Source organism: Schistocerca americana, unplaced genomic scaffold, assembly GCF_021461395.2.
Source record: "Schistocerca americana isolate TAMUIC-IGC-003095 unplaced genomic scaffold, iqSchAmer2.1 HiC_scaffold_938, whole genome shotgun sequence".
In the NCBI taxonomy this organism is placed as follows: Eukaryota; Metazoa; Arthropoda; class Insecta; order Orthoptera; family Acrididae; genus Schistocerca; species Schistocerca americana.
Genome location: NW_025726717.1, coordinates 20,121 through 36,394, shown reverse-complemented (window position 1 = coordinate 36,394; position 16,274 = coordinate 20,121). Strand labels below are relative to the sequence as shown.

General features: G+C 53.2%; 18 non-coding genes across 18 annotated transcripts; all 18 read left to right on the top strand.

Annotated features, from left to right (window-relative positions):
- Positions 1–48: 48 nt before the first annotated feature.
- Positions 49–167, top strand: LOC124592572. The gene has a single exon (XR_006977532.1). It is a non-coding gene; the product is annotated as a 5S ribosomal RNA (ribosomal RNA).
- A 799-nt stretch (positions 168–966) lies between these two features.
- Positions 967–1,085, top strand: LOC124592571. The gene has a single exon (XR_006977531.1). It is a non-coding gene; the product is annotated as a 5S ribosomal RNA (ribosomal RNA).
- A 799-nt stretch (positions 1,086–1,884) lies between these two features.
- Positions 1,885–2,003, top strand: LOC124592570. The gene has a single exon (XR_006977530.1). It is a non-coding gene; the product is annotated as a 5S ribosomal RNA (ribosomal RNA).
- Positions 2,004–2,802: 799 nt separating this feature from the next.
- LOC124592569 lies at positions 2,803–2,921 on the top strand. The gene has a single exon (XR_006977529.1). It is a non-coding gene; the product is annotated as a 5S ribosomal RNA (ribosomal RNA).
- Positions 2,922–3,720: 799 nt separating this feature from the next.
- Positions 3,721–3,839, top strand: LOC124592568. Its single transcript, XR_006977528.1, has one exon. It is a non-coding gene; the product is annotated as a 5S ribosomal RNA (ribosomal RNA).
- Positions 3,840–4,638: 799 nt separating this feature from the next.
- Positions 4,639–4,757, top strand: LOC124592566. The gene has a single exon (XR_006977526.1). It is a non-coding gene; the product is annotated as a 5S ribosomal RNA (ribosomal RNA).
- A 798-nt stretch (positions 4,758–5,555) lies between these two features.
- LOC124592565 lies at positions 5,556–5,674 on the top strand. The gene has a single exon (XR_006977525.1). It is a non-coding gene; the product is annotated as a 5S ribosomal RNA (ribosomal RNA).
- A 799-nt stretch (positions 5,675–6,473) lies between these two features.
- On the top strand, positions 6,474–6,592 carry LOC124592564. The gene has a single exon (XR_006977524.1). It is a non-coding gene; the product is annotated as a 5S ribosomal RNA (ribosomal RNA).
- A 799-nt stretch (positions 6,593–7,391) lies between these two features.
- On the top strand, positions 7,392–7,510 carry LOC124592563. The gene has a single exon (XR_006977523.1). It is a non-coding gene; the product is annotated as a 5S ribosomal RNA (ribosomal RNA).
- A 799-nt stretch (positions 7,511–8,309) lies between these two features.
- On the top strand, positions 8,310–8,428 carry LOC124592562. Its single transcript, XR_006977522.1, has one exon. It is a non-coding gene; the product is annotated as a 5S ribosomal RNA (ribosomal RNA).
- Positions 8,429–9,227: 799 nt separating this feature from the next.
- Positions 9,228–9,346, top strand: LOC124592561. Its single transcript, XR_006977521.1, has one exon. It is a non-coding gene; the product is annotated as a 5S ribosomal RNA (ribosomal RNA).
- Positions 9,347–10,145: 799 nt separating this feature from the next.
- On the top strand, positions 10,146–10,264 carry LOC124592559. Its single transcript, XR_006977519.1, has one exon. It is a non-coding gene; the product is annotated as a 5S ribosomal RNA (ribosomal RNA).
- A 799-nt stretch (positions 10,265–11,063) lies between these two features.
- On the top strand, positions 11,064–11,182 carry LOC124592558. The gene has a single exon (XR_006977518.1). It is a non-coding gene; the product is annotated as a 5S ribosomal RNA (ribosomal RNA).
- Positions 11,183–11,971: 789 nt separating this feature from the next.
- LOC124592557 lies at positions 11,972–12,090 on the top strand. The gene has a single exon (XR_006977517.1). It is a non-coding gene; the product is annotated as a 5S ribosomal RNA (ribosomal RNA).
- Positions 12,091–12,889: 799 nt separating this feature from the next.
- LOC124592556 lies at positions 12,890–13,008 on the top strand. Its single transcript, XR_006977516.1, has one exon. It is a non-coding gene; the product is annotated as a 5S ribosomal RNA (ribosomal RNA).
- A 789-nt stretch (positions 13,009–13,797) lies between these two features.
- Positions 13,798–13,916, top strand: LOC124592554. Its single transcript, XR_006977514.1, has one exon. It is a non-coding gene; the product is annotated as a 5S ribosomal RNA (ribosomal RNA).
- Positions 13,917–14,715: 799 nt separating this feature from the next.
- On the top strand, positions 14,716–14,834 carry LOC124592553. The gene has a single exon (XR_006977513.1). It is a non-coding gene; the product is annotated as a 5S ribosomal RNA (ribosomal RNA).
- A 799-nt stretch (positions 14,835–15,633) lies between these two features.
- LOC124592552 lies at positions 15,634–15,752 on the top strand. Its single transcript, XR_006977512.1, has one exon. It is a non-coding gene; the product is annotated as a 5S ribosomal RNA (ribosomal RNA).
- Positions 15,753–16,274: the final 522 nt, after the last annotated feature.

The following is a 16,274-nucleotide window of genomic DNA, read 5'->3' as shown; positions in this document are numbered from 1 at the left end:
GGAAAAAAGCCGAACGCGAATTCTGCCGTGGTCCTACATTAGATGCGCGCCAACGGCCATACCATGATGGATACACCGGTTCTCGTCCGATCACCGAAGTTAAGCATCATTGGGCCCAGTTAGTACTTGGATGGGTGACCACCTGGGAAACCTGGGTGCTGTTGGCTACCTTCCTTTTTTTTTTTTTCGTTTTGGTATTATGTCGCTACCCCTGCCAGCCCAATTTTCAAACTACCTTTCTGTTGTGACAAAGATGCTTCCTTATGCCTTTTAAACTACTGTAATGGTACGAAAATGCAGTAATTAACTCGGTTTGAGGGAGAATGTGCTAACCAAGTTTGCCAAGAAGACTTTGAAAACGACAAAACAGTACGAATCGGCAGGTGATTTCTGAAATAGCTCACCGCCTATTGTTGTGTAGGAGTGTAGAGTTCCAAATTTGGTTTGTAATCATGACTTTATTCCTTAGTCGTCTCGTCTCGTCCCGCAGACGTTTGTCGTGCTTGCGCTGTCATATGGACCACGACCCGAGCGGCAGCGAGCGGCAGTCGAGCAAAGTCGGGACAAGTCGGGACGGGGACAGGGACAGGAATGGTGCGAATGCACTGCAAACTACGCAGACACCTGGTGTGAGGCGCGGCGAGGCGAGGAAGCCCACATCGCTACCAGTGGCGCCCTCCAGCACGACACTGCACCACCCCGTACAGGCCCTCCGCTGGACACCAGGGACAAGATGCGTCCTCCGCTAGTGCCGAAGGCTGCACGCGCCCAGCGAATGACAGGAGGTGCAACGAGCAGCAGTGCGTCTCACACACGCGGCGGTGGGGCGCGCTCCCCGCACGCGTCCTCGAGGAACTGGCTGTTGCGGAAGGAAGTGCTTTCGTCAAATGCGGCGGAAAACTAACATTTTGTGTGTTGGGAAAAAAGCCGAACGCGAATTCTGCCGTGGTCCTACATTAGATGCGCGCCAACGGCCATACCATGATGGATACACCGGTTCTCGTCCGATCACCGAAGTTAAGCATCATTGGGCCCAGTTAGTACTTGGATGGGTGACCACCTGGGAAACCTGGGTGCTGTTGGCTACCTTCCTTTTTTTTTTTTTCGTTTTGGTATTATGTCGCTACCCCTGCCAGCCCAATTTTCAAACTACCTTTCTGTTGTGACAAAGATGCTTCCTTATGCCTTTTAAACTACTGTAATGGTACGAAAATGCAGTAATTAACTCGGTTTGAGGGAGAATGTGCTAACCAAGTTTGCCAAGAAGACTTTGAAAACGACAAAACAGTACGAATCGGCAGGTGATTTCTGAAATAGCTCACCGCCTATTGTTGTGTAGGAGTGTAGAGTTCCAAATTTGGTTTGTAATCATGACTTTATTCCTTAGTCGTCTCGTCTCGTCCCGCAGACGTTTGTCGTGCTTGCGCTGTCATATGGACCACGACCCGAGCGGCAGCGAGCGGCAGTCGAGCAAAGTCGGGACAAGTCGGGACGGGGACAGGGACAGGAATGGTGCGAATGCACTGCAAACTACGCAGACACCTGGTGTGAGGCGCGGCGAGGCGAGGAAGCCCACATCGCTACCAGTGGCGCCCTCCAGCACGACACTGCACCACCCCGTACAGGCCCTCCGCTGGACACCAGGGACAAGATGCGTCCTCCGCTAGTGCCGAAGGCTGCACGCGCCCAGCGAATGACAGGAGGTGCAACGAGCAGCAGTGCGTCTCACACACGCGGCGGTGGGGCGCGCTCCCCGCACGCGTCCTCGAGGAACTGGCTGTTGCGGAAGGAAGTGCTTTCGTCAAATGCGGCGGAAAACTAACATTTTGTGTGTTGGGAAAAAAGCCGAACGCGAATTCTGCCGTGGTCCTACATTAGATGCGCGCCAACGGCCATACCATGATGGATACACCGGTTCTCGTCCGATCACCGAAGTTAAGCATCATTGGGCCCAGTTAGTACTTGGATGGGTGACCACCTGGGAAACCTGGGTGCTGTTGGCTACCTTCCTTTTTTTTTTTTTCGTTTTGGTATTATGTCGCTACCCCTGCCAGCCCAATTTTCAAACTACCTTTCTGTTGTGACAAAGATGCTTCCTTATGCCTTTTAAACTACTGTAATGGTACGAAAATGCAGTAATTAACTCGGTTTGAGGGAGAATGTGCTAACCAAGTTTGCCAAGAAGACTTTGAAAACGACAAAACAGTACGAATCGGCAGGTGATTTCTGAAATAGCTCACCGCCTATTGTTGTGTAGGAGTGTAGAGTTCCAAATTTGGTTTGTAATCATGACTTTATTCCTTAGTCGTCTCGTCTCGTCCCGCAGACGTTTGTCGTGCTTGCGCTGTCATATGGACCACGACCCGAGCGGCAGCGAGCGGCAGTCGAGCAAAGTCGGGACAAGTCGGGACGGGGACAGGGACAGGAATGGTGCGAATGCACTGCAAACTACGCAGACACCTGGTGTGAGGCGCGGCGAGGCGAGGAAGCCCACATCGCTACCAGTGGCGCCCTCCAGCACGACACTGCACCACCCCGTACAGGCCCTCCGCTGGACACCAGGGACAAGATGCGTCCTCCGCTAGTGCCGAAGGCTGCACGCGCCCAGCGAATGACAGGAGGTGCAACGAGCAGCAGTGCGTCTCACACACGCGGCGGTGGGGCGCGCTCCCCGCACGCGTCCTCGAGGAACTGGCTGTTGCGGAAGGAAGTGCTTTCGTCAAATGCGGCGGAAAACTAACATTTTGTGTGTTGGGAAAAAAGCCGAACGCGAATTCTGCCGTGGTCCTACATTAGATGCGCGCCAACGGCCATACCATGATGGATACACCGGTTCTCGTCCGATCACCGAAGTTAAGCATCATTGGGCCCAGTTAGTACTTGGATGGGTGACCACCTGGGAAACCTGGGTGCTGTTGGCTACCTTCCTTTTTTTTTTTTTCGTTTTGGTATTATGTCGCTACCCCTGCCAGCCCAATTTTCAAACTACCTTTCTGTTGTGACAAAGATGCTTCCTTATGCCTTTTAAACTACTGTAATGGTACGAAAATGCAGTAATTAACTCGGTTTGAGGGAGAATGTGCTAACCAAGTTTGCCAAGAAGACTTTGAAAACGACAAAACAGTACGAATCGGCAGGTGATTTCTGAAATAGCTCACCGCCTATTGTTGTGTAGGAGTGTAGAGTTCCAAATTTGGTTTGTAATCATGACTTTATTCCTTAGTCGTCTCGTCTCGTCCCGCAGACGTTTGTCGTGCTTGCGCTGTCATATGGACCACGACCCGAGCGGCAGCGAGCGGCAGTCGAGCAAAGTCGGGACAAGTCGGGACGGGGACAGGGACAGGAATGGTGCGAATGCACTGCAAACTACGCAGACACCTGGTGTGAGGCGCGGCGAGGCGAGGAAGCCCACATCGCTACCAGTGGCGCCCTCCAGCACGACACTGCACCACCCCGTACAGGCCCTCCGCTGGACACCAGGGACAAGATGCGTCCTCCGCTAGTGCCGAAGGCTGCACGCGCCCAGCGAATGACAGGAGGTGCAACGAGCAGCAGTGCGTCTCACACACGCGGCGGTGGGGCGCGCTCCCCGCACGCGTCCTCGAGGAACTGGCTGTTGCGGAAGGAAGTGCTTTCGTCAAATGCGGCGGAAAACTAACATTTTGTGTGTTGGGAAAAAAGCCGAACGCGAATTCTGCCGTGGTCCTACATTAGATGCGCGCCAACGGCCATACCATGATGGATACACCGGTTCTCGTCCGATCACCGAAGTTAAGCATCATTGGGCCCAGTTAGTACTTGGATGGGTGACCACCTGGGAAACCTGGGTGCTGTTGGCTACCTTCCTTTTTTTTTTTTTCGTTTTGGTATTATGTCGCTACCCCTGCCAGCCCAATTTTCAAACTACCTTTCTGTTGTGACAAAGATGCTTCCTTATGCCTTTTAAACTACTGTAATGGTACGAAAATGCAGTAATTAACTCGGTTTGAGGGAGAATGTGCTAACCAAGTTTGCCAAGAAGACTTTGAAAACGACAAAACAGTACGAATCGGCAGGTGATTTCTGAAATAGCTCACCGCCTATTGTTGTGTAGGAGTGTAGAGTTCCAAATTTGGTTTGTAATCATGACTTTATTCCTTAGTCGTCTCGTCTCGTCCCGCAGACGTTTGTCGTGCTTGCGCTGTCATATGGACCACGACCCGAGCGGCAGCGAGCGGCAGTCGAGCAAAGTCGGGACAAGTCGGGACGGGGACAGGGACAGGAATGGTGCGAATGCACTGCAAACTACGCAGACACCTGGTGTGAGGCGCGGCGAGGCGAGGAAGCCCACATCGCTACCAGTGGCGCCCTCCAGCACGACACTGCACCACCCCGTACAGGCCCTCCGCTGGACACCAGGGACAAGATGCGTCCTCCGCTAGTGCCGAAGGCTGCACGCGCCCAGCGAATGACAGGAGGTGCAACGAGCAGCAGTGCGTCTCACACACGCGGCGGTGGGGCGCGCTCCCCGCACGCGTCCTCGAGGAACTGGCTGTTGCGGAAGGAAGTGCTTTCGTCAAATGCGGCGGAAAACTAACATTTTGTGTGTTGGGAAAAAAGCCGAACGCGAATTCTGCCGTGGTCCTACATTAGATGCGCGCCAACGGCCATACCATGATGGATACACCGGTTCTCGTCCGATCACCGAAGTTAAGCATCATTGGGCCCAGTTAGTACTTGGATGGGTGACCACCTGGGAAACCTGGGTGCTGTTGGCTACCTTCCTTTTTTTTTTTTCGTTTTGGTATTATGTCGCTACCCCTGCCAGCCCAATTTTCAAACTACCTTTCTGTTGTGACAAAGATGCTTCCTTATGCCTTTTAAACTACTGTAATGGTACGAAAATGCAGTAATTAACTCGGTTTGAGGGAGAATGTGCTAACCAAGTTTGCCAAGAAGACTTTGAAAACGACAAAACAGTACGAATCGGCAGGTGATTTCTGAAATAGCTCACCGCCTATTGTTGTGTAGGAGTGTAGAGTTCCAAATTTGGTTTGTAATCATGACTTTATTCCTTAGTCGTCTCGTCTCGTCCCGCAGACGTTTGTCGTGCTTGCGCTGTCATATGGACCACGACCCGAGCGGCAGCGAGCGGCAGTCGAGCAAAGTCGGGACAAGTCGGGACGGGGACAGGGACAGGAATGGTGCGAATGCACTGCAAACTACGCAGACACCTGGTGTGAGGCGCGGCGAGGCGAGGAAGCCCACATCGCTACCAGTGGCGCCCTCCAGCACGACACTGCACCACCCCGTACAGGCCCTCCGCTGGACACCAGGGACAAGATGCGTCCTCCGCTAGTGCCGAAGGCTGCACGCGCCCAGCGAATGACAGGAGGTGCAACGAGCAGCAGTGCGTCTCACACACGCGGCGGTGGGGCGCGCTCCCCGCACGCGTCCTCGAGGAACTGGCTGTTGCGGAAGGAAGTGCTTTCGTCAAATGCGGCGGAAAACTAACATTTTGTGTGTTGGGAAAAAAGCCGAACGCGAATTCTGCCGTGGTCCTACATTAGATGCGCGCCAACGGCCATACCATGATGGATACACCGGTTCTCGTCCGATCACCGAAGTTAAGCATCATTGGGCCCAGTTAGTACTTGGATGGGTGACCACCTGGGAAACCTGGGTGCTGTTGGCTACCTTCCTTTTTTTTTTTTTCGTTTTGGTATTATGTCGCTACCCCTGCCAGCCCAATTTTCAAACTACCTTTCTGTTGTGACAAAGATGCTTCCTTATGCCTTTTAAACTACTGTAATGGTACGAAAATGCAGTAATTAACTCGGTTTGAGGGAGAATGTGCTAACCAAGTTTGCCAAGAAGACTTTGAAAACGACAAAACAGTACGAATCGGCAGGTGATTTCTGAAATAGCTCACCGCCTATTGTTGTGTAGGAGTGTAGAGTTCCAAATTTGGTTTGTAATCATGACTTTATTCCTTAGTCGTCTCGTCTCGTCCCGCAGACGTTTGTCGTGCTTGCGCTGTCATATGGACCACGACCCGAGCGGCAGCGAGCGGCAGTCGAGCAAAGTCGGGACAAGTCGGGACGGGGACAGGGACAGGAATGGTGCGAATGCACTGCAAACTACGCAGACACCTGGTGTGAGGCGCGGCGAGGCGAGGAAGCCCACATCGCTACCAGTGGCGCCCTCCAGCACGACACTGCACCACCCCGTACAGGCCCTCCGCTGGACACCAGGGACAAGATGCGTCCTCCGCTAGTGCCGAAGGCTGCACGCGCCCAGCGAATGACAGGAGGTGCAACGAGCAGCAGTGCGTCTCACACACGCGGCGGTGGGGCGCGCTCCCCGCACGCGTCCTCGAGGAACTGGCTGTTGCGGAAGGAAGTGCTTTCGTCAAATGCGGCGGAAAACTAACATTTTGTGTGTTGGGAAAAAAGCCGAACGCGAATTCTGCCGTGGTCCTACATTAGATGCGCGCCAACGGCCATACCATGATGGATACACCGGTTCTCGTCCGATCACCGAAGTTAAGCATCATTGGGCCCAGTTAGTACTTGGATGGGTGACCACCTGGGAAACCTGGGTGCTGTTGGCTACCTTCCTTTTTTTTTTTTTCGTTTTGGTATTATGTCGCTACCCCTGCCAGCCCAATTTTCAAACTACCTTTCTGTTGTGACAAAGATGCTTCCTTATGCCTTTTAAACTACTGTAATGGTACGAAAATGCAGTAATTAACTCGGTTTGAGGGAGAATGTGCTAACCAAGTTTGCCAAGAAGACTTTGAAAACGACAAAACAGTACGAATCGGCAGGTGATTTCTGAAATAGCTCACCGCCTATTGTTGTGTAGGAGTGTAGAGTTCCAAATTTGGTTTGTAATCATGACTTTATTCCTTAGTCGTCTCGTCTCGTCCCGCAGACGTTTGTCGTGCTTGCGCTGTCATATGGACCACGACCCGAGCGGCAGCGAGCGGCAGTCGAGCAAAGTCGGGACAAGTCGGGACGGGGACAGGGACAGGAATGGTGCGAATGCACTGCAAACTACGCAGACACCTGGTGTGAGGCGCGGCGAGGCGAGGAAGCCCACATCGCTACCAGTGGCGCCCTCCAGCACGACACTGCACCACCCCGTACAGGCCCTCCGCTGGACACCAGGGACAAGATGCGTCCTCCGCTAGTGCCGAAGGCTGCACGCGCCCAGCGAATGACAGGAGGTGCAACGAGCAGCAGTGCGTCTCACACACGCGGCGGTGGGGCGCGCTCCCCGCACGCGTCCTCGAGGAACTGGCTGTTGCGGAAGGAAGTGCTTTCGTCAAATGCGGCGGAAAACTAACATTTTGTGTGTTGGGAAAAAAGCCGAACGCGAATTCTGCCGTGGTCCTACATTAGATGCGCGCCAACGGCCATACCATGATGGATACACCGGTTCTCGTCCGATCACCGAAGTTAAGCATCATTGGGCCCAGTTAGTACTTGGATGGGTGACCACCTGGGAAACCTGGGTGCTGTTGGCTACCTTCCTTTTTTTTTTTTTCGTTTTGGTATTATGTCGCTACCCCTGCCAGCCCAATTTTCAAACTACCTTTCTGTTGTGACAAAGATGCTTCCTTATGCCTTTTAAACTACTGTAATGGTACGAAAATGCAGTAATTAACTCGGTTTGAGGGAGAATGTGCTAACCAAGTTTGCCAAGAAGACTTTGAAAACGACAAAACAGTACGAATCGGCAGGTGATTTCTGAAATAGCTCACCGCCTATTGTTGTGTAGGAGTGTAGAGTTCCAAATTTGGTTTGTAATCATGACTTTATTCCTTAGTCGTCTCGTCTCGTCCCGCAGACGTTTGTCGTGCTTGCGCTGTCATATGGACCACGACCCGAGCGGCAGCGAGCGGCAGTCGAGCAAAGTCGGGACAAGTCGGGACGGGGACAGGGACAGGAATGGTGCGAATGCACTGCAAACTACGCAGACACCTGGTGTGAGGCGCGGCGAGGCGAGGAAGCCCACATCGCTACCAGTGGCGCCCTCCAGCACGACACTGCACCACCCCGTACAGGCCCTCCGCTGGACACCAGGGACAAGATGCGTCCTCCGCTAGTGCCGAAGGCTGCACGCGCCCAGCGAATGACAGGAGGTGCAACGAGCAGCAGTGCGTCTCACACACGCGGCGGTGGGGCGCGCTCCCCGCACGCGTCCTCGAGGAACTGGCTGTTGCGGAAGGAAGTGCTTTCGTCAAATGCGGCGGAAAACTAACATTTTGTGTGTTGGGAAAAAAGCCGAACGCGAATTCTGCCGTGGTCCTACATTAGATGCGCGCCAACGGCCATACCATGATGGATACACCGGTTCTCGTCCGATCACCGAAGTTAAGCATCATTGGGCCCAGTTAGTACTTGGATGGGTGACCACCTGGGAAACCTGGGTGCTGTTGGCTACCTTCCTTTTTTTTTTTTTCGTTTTGGTATTATGTCGCTACCCCTGCCAGCCCAATTTTCAAACTACCTTTCTGTTGTGACAAAGATGCTTCCTTATGCCTTTTAAACTACTGTAATGGTACGAAAATGCAGTAATTAACTCGGTTTGAGGGAGAATGTGCTAACCAAGTTTGCCAAGAAGACTTTGAAAACGACAAAACAGTACGAATCGGCAGGTGATTTCTGAAATAGCTCACCGCCTATTGTTGTGTAGGAGTGTAGAGTTCCAAATTTGGTTTGTAATCATGACTTTATTCCTTAGTCGTCTCGTCTCGTCCCGCAGACGTTTGTCGTGCTTGCGCTGTCATATGGACCACGACCCGAGCGGCAGCGAGCGGCAGTCGAGCAAAGTCGGGACAAGTCGGGACGGGGACAGGGACAGGAATGGTGCGAATGCACTGCAAACTACGCAGACACCTGGTGTGAGGCGCGGCGAGGCGAGGAAGCCCACATCGCTACCAGTGGCGCCCTCCAGCACGACACTGCACCACCCCGTACAGGCCCTCCGCTGGACACCAGGGACAAGATGCGTCCTCCGCTAGTGCCGAAGGCTGCACGCGCCCAGCGAATGACAGGAGGTGCAACGAGCAGCAGTGCGTCTCACACACGCGGCGGTGGGGCGCGCTCCCCGCACGCGTCCTCGAGGAACTGGCTGTTGCGGAAGGAAGTGCTTTCGTCAAATGCGGCGGAAAACTAACATTTTGTGTGTTGGGAAAAAAGCCGAACGCGAATTCTGCCGTGGTCCTACATTAGATGCGCGCCAACGGCCATACCATGATGGATACACCGGTTCTCGTCCGATCACCGAAGTTAAGCATCATTGGGCCCAGTTAGTACTTGGATGGGTGACCACCTGGGAAACCTGGGTGCTGTTGGCTACCTTCCTTTTTTTTTTTTTCGTTTTGGTATTATGTCGCTACCCCTGCCAGCCCAATTTTCAAACTACCTTTCTGTTGTGACAAAGATGCTTCCTTATGCCTTTTAAACTACTGTAATGGTACGAAAATGCAGTAATTAACTCGGTTTGAGGGAGAATGTGCTAACCAAGTTTGCCAAGAAGACTTTGAAAACGACAAAACAGTACGAATCGGCAGGTGATTTCTGAAATAGCTCACCGCCTATTGTTGTGTAGGAGTGTAGAGTTCCAAATTTGGTTTGTAATCATGACTTTATTCCTTAGTCGTCTCGTCTCGTCCCGCAGACGTTTGTCGTGCTTGCGCTGTCATATGGACCACGACCCGAGCGGCAGCGAGCGGCAGTCGAGCAAAGTCGGGACAAGTCGGGACGGGGACAGGGACAGGAATGGTGCGAATGCACTGCAAACTACGCAGACACCTGGTGTGAGGCGCGGCGAGGCGAGGAAGCCCACATCGCTACCAGTGGCGCCCTCCAGCACGACACTGCACCACCCCGTACAGGCCCTCCGCTGGACACCAGGGACAAGATGCGTCCTCCGCTAGTGCCGAAGGCTGCACGCGCCCAGCGAATGACAGGAGGTGCAACGAGCAGCAGTGCGTCTCACACACGCGGCGGTGGGGCGCGCTCCCCGCACGCGTCCTCGAGGAACTGGCTGTTGCGGAAGGAAGTGCTTTCGTCAAATGCGGCGGAAAACTAACATTTTGTGTGTTGGGAAAAAAGCCGAACGCGAATTCTGCCGTGGTCCTACATTAGATGCGCGCCAACGGCCATACCATGATGGATACACCGGTTCTCGTCCGATCACCGAAGTTAAGCATCATTGGGCCCAGTTAGTACTTGGATGGGTGACCACCTGGGAAACCTGGGTGCTGTTGGCTACCTTCCTTTTTTTTTTTTTCGTTTTGGTATTATGTCGCTACCCCTGCCAGCCCAATTTTCAAACTACCTTTCTGTTGTGACAAAGATGCTTCCTTATGCCTTTTAAACTACTGTAATGGTACGAAAATGCAGTAATTAACTCGGTTTGAGGGAGAATGTGCTAACCAAGTTTGCCAAGAAGACTTTGAAAACGACAAAACAGTACGAATCGGCAGGTGATTTCTGAAATAGCTCACCGCCTATTGTTGTGTAGGAGTGTAGAGTTCCAAATTTGGTTTGTAATCATGACTTTATTCCTTAGTCGTCTCGTCTCGTCCCGCAGACGTTTGTCGTGCTTGCGCTGTCATATGGACCACGACCCGAGCGGCAGCGAGCGGCAGTCGAGCAAAGTCGGGACAAGTCGGGACGGGGACAGGGACAGGAATGGTGCGAATGCACTGCAAACTACGCAGACACCTGGTGTGAGGCGCGGCGAGGCGAGGAAGCCCACATCGCTACCAGTGGCGCCCTCCAGCACGACACTGCACCACCCCGTACAGGCCCTCCGCTGGACACCAGGGACAAGATGCGTCCTCCGCTAGTGCCGAAGGCTGCACGCGCCCAGCGAATGACAGGAGGTGCAACGAGCAGCAGTGCGTCTCACACACGCGGCGGTGGGGCGCGCTCCCCGCACGCGTCCTCGAGGAACTGGCTGTTGCGGAAGGAAGTGCTTTCGTCAAATGCGGCGGAAAACTAACATTTTGTGTGTTGGGAAAAAAGCCGAACGCGAATTCTGCCGTGGTCCTACATTAGATGCGCGCCAACGGCCATACCATGATGGATACACCGGTTCTCGTCCGATCACCGAAGTTAAGCATCATTGGGCCCAGTTAGTACTTGGATGGGTGACCACCTGGGAAACCTGGGTGCTGTTGGCTACCTTCCTTTTTTTTTTTTTCGTTTTGGTATTATGTCGCTACCCCTGCCAGCCCAATTTTCAAACTACCTTTCTGTTGTGACAAAGATGCTTCCTTATGCCTTTTAAACTACTGTAATGGTACGAAAATGCAGTAATTAACTCGGTTTGAGGGAGAATGTGCTAACCAAGTTTGCCAAGAAGACTTTGAAAACGACAAAACAGTACGAATCGGCAGGTGATTTCTGAAATAGCTCACCGCCTATTGTTGTGTAGGAGTGTAGAGTTCCAAATTTGGTTTGTAATCATGACTTTATTCCTTAGTCGTCTCGTCTCGTCCCGCAGACGTTTGTCGTGCTTGCGCTGTCATATGGACCACGACCCGAGCGGCAGCGAGCGGCAGTCGAGCAAAGTCGGGACGGGGACAGGGACAGGAATGGTGCGAATGCACTGCAAACTACGCAGACACCTGGTGTGAGGCGCGGCGAGGCGAGGAAGCCCACATCGCTACCAGTGGCGCCCTCCAGCACGACACTGCACCACCCCGTACAGGCCCTCCGCTGGACACCAGGGACAAGATGCGTCCTCCGCTAGTGCCGAAGGCTGCACGCGCCCAGCGAATGACAGGAGGTGCAACGAGCAGCAGTGCGTCTCACACACGCGGCGGTGGGGCGCGCTCCCCGCACGCGTCCTCGAGGAACTGGCTGTTGCGGAAGGAAGTGCTTTCGTCAAATGCGGCGGAAAACTAACATTTTGTGTGTTGGGAAAAAAGCCGAACGCGAATTCTGCCGTGGTCCTACATTAGATGCGCGCCAACGGCCATACCATGATGGATACACCGGTTCTCGTCCGATCACCGAAGTTAAGCATCATTGGGCCCAGTTAGTACTTGGATGGGTGACCACCTGGGAAACCTGGGTGCTGTTGGCTACCTTCCTTTTTTTTTTTTTCGTTTTGGTATTATGTCGCTACCCCTGCCAGCCCAATTTTCAAACTACCTTTCTGTTGTGACAAAGATGCTTCCTTATGCCTTTTAAACTACTGTAATGGTACGAAAATGCAGTAATTAACTCGGTTTGAGGGAGAATGTGCTAACCAAGTTTGCCAAGAAGACTTTGAAAACGACAAAACAGTACGAATCGGCAGGTGATTTCTGAAATAGCTCACCGCCTATTGTTGTGTAGGAGTGTAGAGTTCCAAATTTGGTTTGTAATCATGACTTTATTCCTTAGTCGTCTCGTCTCGTCCCGCAGACGTTTGTCGTGCTTGCGCTGTCATATGGACCACGACCCGAGCGGCAGCGAGCGGCAGTCGAGCAAAGTCGGGACAAGTCGGGACGGGGACAGGGACAGGAATGGTGCGAATGCACTGCAAACTACGCAGACACCTGGTGTGAGGCGCGGCGAGGCGAGGAAGCCCACATCGCTACCAGTGGCGCCCTCCAGCACGACACTGCACCACCCCGTACAGGCCCTCCGCTGGACACCAGGGACAAGATGCGTCCTCCGCTAGTGCCGAAGGCTGCACGCGCCCAGCGAATGACAGGAGGTGCAACGAGCAGCAGTGCGTCTCACACACGCGGCGGTGGGGCGCGCTCCCCGCACGCGTCCTCGAGGAACTGGCTGTTGCGGAAGGAAGTGCTTTCGTCAAATGCGGCGGAAAACTAACATTTTGTGTGTTGGGAAAAAAGCCGAACGCGAATTCTGCCGTGGTCCTACATTAGATGCGCGCCAACGGCCATACCATGATGGATACACCGGTTCTCGTCCGATCACCGAAGTTAAGCATCATTGGGCCCAGTTAGTACTTGGATGGGTGACCACCTGGGAAACCTGGGTGCTGTTGGCTACCTTCCTTTTTTTTTTTTTCGTTTTGGTATTATGTCGCTACCCCTGCCAGCCCAATTTTCAAACTACCTTTCTGTTGTGACAAAGATGCTTCCTTATGCCTTTTAAACTACTGTAATGGTACGAAAATGCAGTAATTAACTCGGTTTGAGGGAGAATGTGCTAACCAAGTTTGCCAAGAAGACTTTGAAAACGACAAAACAGTACGAATCGGCAGGTGATTTCTGAAATAGCTCACCGCCTATTGTTGTGTAGGAGTGTAGAGTTCCAAATTTGGTTTGTAATCATGACTTTATTCCTTAGTCGTCTCGTCTCGTCCCGCAGACGTTTGTCGTGCTTGCGCTGTCATATGGACCACGACCCGAGCGGCAGCGAGCGGCAGTCGAGCAAAGTCGGGACGGGGACAGGGACAGGAATGGTGCGAATGCACTGCAAACTACGCAGACACCTGGTGTGAGGCGCGGCGAGGCGAGGAAGCCCACATCGCTACCAGTGGCGCCCTCCAGCACGACACTGCACCACCCCGTACAGGCCCTCCGCTGGACACCAGGGACAAGATGCGTCCTCCGCTAGTGCCGAAGGCTGCACGCGCCCAGCGAATGACAGGAGGTGCAACGAGCAGCAGTGCGTCTCACACACGCGGCGGTGGGGCGCGCTCCCCGCACGCGTCCTCGAGGAACTGGCTGTTGCGGAAGGAAGTGCTTTCGTCAAATGCGGCGGAAAACTAACATTTTGTGTGTTGGGAAAAAAGCCGAACGCGAATTCTGCCGTGGTCCTACATTAGATGCGCGCCAACGGCCATACCATGATGGATACACCGGTTCTCGTCCGATCACCGAAGTTAAGCATCATTGGGCCCAGTTAGTACTTGGATGGGTGACCACCTGGGAAACCTGGGTGCTGTTGGCTACCTTCCTTTTTTTTTTTTTCGTTTTGGTATTATGTCGCTACCCCTGCCAGCCCAATTTTCAAACTACCTTTCTGTTGTGACAAAGATGCTTCCTTATGCCTTTTAAACTACTGTAATGGTACGAAAATGCAGTAATTAACTCGGTTTGAGGGAGAATGTGCTAACCAAGTTTGCCAAGAAGACTTTGAAAACGACAAAACAGTACGAATCGGCAGGTGATTTCTGAAATAGCTCACCGCCTATTGTTGTGTAGGAGTGTAGAGTTCCAAATTTGGTTTGTAATCATGACTTTATTCCTTAGTCGTCTCGTCTCGTCCCGCAGACGTTTGTCGTGCTTGCGCTGTCATATGGACCACGACCCGAGCGGCAGCGAGCGGCAGTCGAGCAAAGTCGGGACAAGTCGGGACGGGGACAGGGACAGGAATGGTGCGAATGCACTGCAAACTACGCAGACACCTGGTGTGAGGCGCGGCGAGGCGAGGAAGCCCACATCGCTACCAGTGGCGCCCTCCAGCACGACACTGCACCACCCCGTACAGGCCCTCCGCTGGACACCAGGGACAAGATGCGTCCTCCGCTAGTGCCGAAGGCTGCACGCGCCCAGCGAATGACAGGAGGTGCAACGAGCAGCAGTGCGTCTCACACACGCGGCGGTGGGGCGCGCTCCCCGCACGCGTCCTCGAGGAACTGGCTGTTGCGGAAGGAAGTGCTTTCGTCAAATGCGGCGGAAAACTAACATTTTGTGTGTTGGGAAAAAAGCCGAACGCGAATTCTGCCGTGGTCCTACATTAGATGCGCGCCAACGGCCATACCATGATGGATACACCGGTTCTCGTCCGATCACCGAAGTTAAGCATCATTGGGCCCAGTTAGTACTTGGATGGGTGACCACCTGGGAAACCTGGGTGCTGTTGGCTACCTTCCTTTTTTTTTTTTTCGTTTTGGTATTATGTCGCTACCCCTGCCAGCCCAATTTTCAAACTACCTTTCTGTTGTGACAAAGATGCTTCCTTATGCCTTTTAAACTACTGTAATGGTACGAAAATGCAGTAATTAACTCGGTTTGAGGGAGAATGTGCTAACCAAGTTTGCCAAGAAGACTTTGAAAACGACAAAACAGTACGAATCGGCAGGTGATTTCTGAAATAGCTCACCGCCTATTGTTGTGTAGGAGTGTAGAGTTCCAAATTTGGTTTGTAATCATGACTTTATTCCTTAGTCGTCTCGTCTCGTCCCGCAGACGTTTGTCGTGCTTGCGCTGTCATATGGACCACGACCCGAGCGGCAGCGAGCGGCAGTCGAGCAAAGTCGGGACAAGTCGGGACGGGGACAGGGACAGGAATGGTGCGAATGCACTGCAAACTACGCAGACACCTGGTGTGAGGCGCGGCGAGGCGAGGAAGCCCACATCGCTACCAGTGGCGCCCTCCAGCACGACACTGCACCACCCCGTACAGGCCCTCCGCTGGACACCAGGGACAAGATGCGTCCTCCGCTAGTGCCGAAGGCTGCACGCGCCCAGCGAATGACAGGAGGTGCAACGAGCAGCAGTGCGTCTCACACACGCGGCGGTGGGGCGCGCTCCCCGCACGCGTCCTCGAGGAACTGGCTGTTGCGGAAGGAAGTGCTTTCGTCAAATGCGGCGGAAAACTAACATTTTGTGTGTTGGGAAAAAAGCCGAACGCGAATTCTGCCGTGGTCCTACATTAGATGCGCGCCAACGGCCATACCATGATGGATACACCGGTTCTCGTCCGATCACCGAAGTTAAGCATCATTGGGCCCAGTTAGTACTTGGATGGGTGACCACCTGGGAAACCTGGGTGCTGTTGGCTACCTTCCTTTTTTTTTTTTTCGTTTTGGTATTATGTCGCTACCCCTGCCAGCCCAATTTTCAAACTACCTTTCTGTTGTGACAAAGATGCTTCCTTATGCCTTTTAAACTACTGTAATGGTACGAAAATGCAGTAATTAACTCGGTTTGAGGGAGAATGTGCTAACCAAGTTTGCCAAGAAGACTTTGAAAACGACAAAACAGTACGAATCGGCAGGTGATTTCTGAAATAGCTCACCGCCTATTGTTGTGTAGGAGTGTAGAGTTCCAAATTTGGTTTGTAATCATGACTTTATTCCTTAGTCGTCTCGTCTCGTCCCGCAGACGTTTGTCGTGCTTGCGCTGTCATATGGACCACGACCCGAGCGGCAGCGAGCGGCAGTCGAGCAAAGTCGGGACAAGTCGGGACGGGGACAGGGACAGGAATGGTGCGAATGCACTGCAAACTACGCAGACACCTGGTGTGAGGCGCGGCGAGGCGAGGAAGCCCACATCGCTACCAGTGGCGCCCTCCAGCACGACA